Source organism: Bos grunniens, chromosome 22 (assembly GCF_055505025.1).
Source record: "Bos grunniens cultivar Pamir isolate PY7600 chromosome 22, Bosgru_T2T1.0, whole genome shotgun sequence".
NCBI lineage: Eukaryota > Metazoa > Chordata > Mammalia > Artiodactyla > Bovidae > Bos > Bos grunniens.
The window spans coordinates 54,559,628-54,564,726 of record NC_141186.1 but is presented as its reverse complement, the minus strand read 5'-3'; positions in this window follow the sequence as shown (position 1 = coordinate 54,564,726).

Sequence of the window (5,099 nt, the reverse complement as noted above, 5' to 3'; positions counted from 1 at the left end):
CTGGAGAGTGGCTGCAGTCTGTGCCGGTTCCCATGGGCGGGGAGAGTCCAGGAGCCCTTCTGGGATCCCTGGGAGAAGGCTCTTAGGAGGTGAGCAGAGAGGCGGGGAAGGATGGTGAGCTGGGTGCACAGAAAAGGGGAGGGAGGAAGAGAACAGCGGGGAGGCGGGAACCCTTGACTGCTGCTGCCTTTTTTATTTTTTTTAAATTTTTTGCTGCCTTTTTTAAATTAAACAACGTTGTATTTCATTTGATTTCCCTCTTACAGAGAGATTTGCAAGAATTCCCGAATACCCTTCATCCAGATTCCACAAACACTATTTCCCCCTATTTGCTTATCCTTTTATTTTTTCCTGAACCGTTTCACTGTAAATTGCAGACGTGATTGCCCCTTTACCCCTAAATACTTAAGTGTTTCCTGAAAGCAAGGACATTTTCTCATGGAGGTTTCCTCAAGCTCCGGAAATGAACACTGATACTCTATTGTTATCTAAGTTACAGCCCTTATTCCGATTTCCAGGCTACTTATCATAAGACTCTACTTCAGCATCCCCTCCACAACTCCAGGGCAGAAGGGACACCCCCATCCCACCCTTTTCTGTTGGGGGATTCATTTCTGGGGTGCACTGACACGCTGAGTCCTGTTAGGGAGAGGGTACGGTCTGCCCACAGGGAATATTTGCATCCCCCTTCTTGCCGAATAGGAGTCAAAAATGAGAGTGGCCAACACTGCCTGACTGGTGTGTCCCCCTTTCCTGCTCCTCAAAGAAAGTTCCATCCTAGCAATACCAGCTACCACTTATTGAGCGCACTGAATGGCAGGAACTTTAAATAAGTCATCTTATTTAATCTTATCCACCAGGGACAGGCATGTTATTATCTCCATTTTGTAGAAACGGAAGTTGAGGCTCAGGGAAGCTGAGTGACTTCCGTTGGTCACAGAGCCAATAAGCAGCAGAGCCAGGATGACCAGGGCCTTGGCCTTTCCATCACCACCGTGATGCTTGTCTCATGGTGCTGGACCTTCCCTGAGATAAAACATCAGAGAAGGGGCCCCGTGAGCCCCTCTGGCCCATCCAACCATGTAGGCCCAGCTCTAGTAACCCCCTTAGAGGAGGTCTTCCCAGATCAGCCATGGCATCATCCCCTGTGGGGACTTCTGCCATACCTTTTCTCCCTGGTCGTCTTTCAGTGTGTCCTGCCTTCAGAGGTAAATTGATGATATCTTGATTTGATCACGGGGAGTGGGCCATGATGGGGGAGGTAGCTTACAGCGAACTCTGTGTGTGCACTTTGTGCCACACAGCCTGCCTGGCATTGTCATGGAAACCATCTCATGTAATTCAACAGTTTAGGAAGATGTAATGATGGAAGACATTCATTATAGGTGCAGAAACTGAAGCTCAGAACAGCGATGTGATTTTTTTTTTCAAGATGACCTAGCAAGTGAGAAGCAAAAATGAGATGTAGATCTCGGTCTGGCTGAGTCTTGGGCTCTTTTTACCCCACTCAGCTATCTAGCAGAATGTAGGAGGCCACAGGTTTTCAAAGTTCCTGCACTGGGTGGATGCCCGCAAGAGGGCACCAGGCCTTTGCGTATGAGAGAGGGTCCTGGTAGAGAACTGCCTCTGTGGCACTGCCTGATTTCAGCAGCAGGTGGCAGCATAAGCAAGAGAATCGTTAACCGTTTTTAATCAGCTGCAAAAGCTCTTCAGTTTTTAAGACACTGAGAGTCGTGGACTTGAAGCTAGGGTGCACCTGCCCTGGGATCTTGCTTTAAGTTTTGACCTGTTGTTGTTGTTTGCATTAATTTTTGTTTTTTAAAACACTGTGTTCAAATATTTTGTATCATGATTACTGAGTTTTTTAGGCACTTCCTTAAATTTTGTACCCTAGTTAAATGCCTCACTCACCTTACTATTCCTTATGGCCCTGGCTACAAAATTAAAAATTTCCAAGGTGCATAAACAATAATAAGGTACTGGTTTCTAGATCTTCAGCTTCTCCACTACTCTTTATTAGAATTGATGGTAGAGCCCTCTTTCACCATCACCCATTTCCTTCTTTACCATGTGCTGCCCTGGTGTGCAAAAATTTTGAGGATGTCCAACAAAGGGACAATCTGAAATATTGCTATAAGTGCCGGTCACGCAAAATGCTGGGTAAAAACTCCTTTCGCAAGTTCAGCTGTTTCCAGTTCTTTGCCTTGGAGAAGAGGTTAATCAAGGTGTCAGTAATATCTTTCCTGGTTGCCAACTCACCCATCAATCTCTCCCAACCTCCCTAAACCACAGGCTTTTCTGCATAACTGCTAGTTGCACAGCAAAGAAGACAGGTTCAAACTCTGGTCAGAGTCGGCCCCTGGAATGTGAGCTTCCCTCTCACACACATAAACATACTTGCTTCAAATGAAAACATTAAACCACTCATGTGTCCTCGCACAACCTCCAGGCACATTCTTTGGATTTTGGCTTTGCTGAGAGAAGGTGGAAGTATTAATAAAAGCAAAGAAAATGAGCAGTGTGTGCATTCCTACTGTGGGCTGGGCACTGACCCACAAGCCCCTTACTATGTCCTGACAACAACTCATGAATTACCTCATTCAATAGTCATACTAACCTAGGAGAGTGGTTTTATTAAGCCTATTTTATAGTTGAAGAAAACGGAGTACAGAGAGGATAATTTTTCTAAGAACATCCATGAATGGGGCTGGATTTCAGGTCTGTCGAGTTCCAAGGCCCATGTACTATTATTTACATTCAGTCCTTCCTGAATCTTGAAGAAAGTTTTCAGATATTTCATGATGTGACTGTGAAACTTTTGTGAAAAGGAGTTGATGGTCATGTGCATTGGTGTGTATTTGTGATTGCTGGAAAGGAATTCTGTAAAAACACGTTTTCCACCCAGATTTTCCAGGGCTATTTTAAAGCTTAACATTAGATTCTACTTCACCTATTTTTCATGGGTGACTCATGAAAAGCACGGTTTATGAGTCTCTCTTTCATGCTAAAAATCATGACACAATCTATGAAACTAACCATTTTCTCCACTAGAATGCACTGCTGTTTTGTACAGCATGAGAACACAGTCGCAGGAGAAACAGCTCAAAGATCAATGCAATCTTCAGATGGAAAAAACTGAGGCCCAGGGAGGTTAAGTGACTAGCCAAGGTCATGCAGCTTGCAAAAGAATGAGCCAAAGACTCTCACTTTGTTAGTAGAAAGAGCTTTGTGCAAACCATTTCTCCAAACAGCCAACTAGTAAGTACTGAGCTCCTTCCATATGCCAATTGCTCTGACAGAAGCTAGGCCACGAGGCCTGGATCCTGTTCTTGAGGTGTTCACTCTCCTGGCAAGGGACCCGGCATTTCTGAGGCTGCTCAAAGACAGAGGGACGGGGCTGGTTGTATCCTCTAAGGGTAGCTTTCCTGTTTTGCATTGTTGGGAAAACAACTGCGCAGTAGTAGTAGGAAAATGTCTCTCAGATTAAGACACACAAGCCACATAACGAGGCCAGAGTCAAACAGGGAAACTAGTGTTTCCTCCTGTTCATCAGCAAGTTCCGCCGGGAAAACCTTAAACCAGGTTGAAGCTACTCATTGATAGTGCAATACCGATCAGGAAGAAACCCTGGGTTTGGATTCCAGCTCTTCAAGTGATGATGCATCAGGGATTTTAATTCATCCCACCTGAAGATGAGGTGCCACCATCCACTGGGTCTACTCCCCACTCTCCACCTCCCAAACCGCAAACAACCCTGAGATCCCCGTCTCTCACAGACAGGAAGGATATCTCCACCCACAGGCAGGGACAACACTGCTCAGTTCAAAGCGGCTAAGAAGATGGACCAGAACTTCCCTGGTGGCCTAGTGGTTAAGAATCCGCCTGCCAACGCAGGGATGAGGGTTTGATCCCTGGTCCGGGAAGATTCCACACGTCCTGGGGCAACTAAGCCCGTGCACGGCAACTACCCAGCGCAGCATGCTGCAACCGGAGCGCCGCCACTACAGAGTCTCAGCCCCCATTCACTACAACTAGAGAAAGTCTGCACAGAGCAATGACGACCCAATGCAACCAAGAAATAAATAAAAATTTAAAGAAAAGAGGATGGACCATAGACACTTCCGCCTTTAGAAGATTTTAAGTGTCCAGACTCCTTGAAGGAGTAATGTTGGAGCAGGGAGATAGCCAGGTGCGAACTAAAAGGGGCACACGGGCCAACAGCAGGAAATCACATATCTCCTAAACAAAGAGGGTCCTTAGGCAGACAAAGAAGAACCCTTCGGACTCATGGGAAACCACTCATTTTGAGCTGATAAGTGTCCTGCAGACAGCTTAAGAAAGGTGGAAAAACGTAGGAATTTCTGGCGTCCAAATGTAACCGTTTGCTTACTAAGCTCTCATTACAATAAAACCTTGCAGATAAGAAGTTCCTACCATGCACCGAGGTCATGACACTTCCCATCAAGACTACATAGGGCAGAAATCCCTCCTCCCCTGGCAAGGTGGAGCTAGGATGAAAATCCGGGTGCGTGACCCCCCAAAACCCTCCCTCCCCAATGCATATTCCACCCCTTCATCTGTACATCCCGCATGTCCTGCATGCCCAAGAAACTCGGTGCAGTTTCTCACCTTTGAGAGTGTACCGTCGCTTAGTTAAATCTTCACTTTGCTTTCTTGACCGCCCTGTCTCTTCTCTGAACTCCTTCTGGGACAAGAGAAGCGCCTACTCCCCCAGTAACCCAGGCACCGGCTCTAACAGCCCAGTGTCCCCTACCAGGCAAAACCACCCTTTAGCAAAGTGGAGAAGCAGGGAGGGCGAGGGCACACGCGAAGTCCTCACAGAAAGGAGCCGTGTGAAAAAAAGTAGCTGAGGCAGATCTTGATTTGATGCTTTAGATTCCAGTTTCTTTCCTTCTAAAGCCAAGTCCGTGCCTTTACTGGCCAGCAAGCTACTTGAGGGGGTCGAAGCAGGAAGAGTGGGTGGCTCCATGCCGGACCAGCCGTGCTTCATGGGCTTATATAGGAGATGGAGAACTCGTCTAGGTAGTGGCCAATCACCTCAGGCTTGACTTGCACCTGGCTGAAGGTCCTGACAGTTG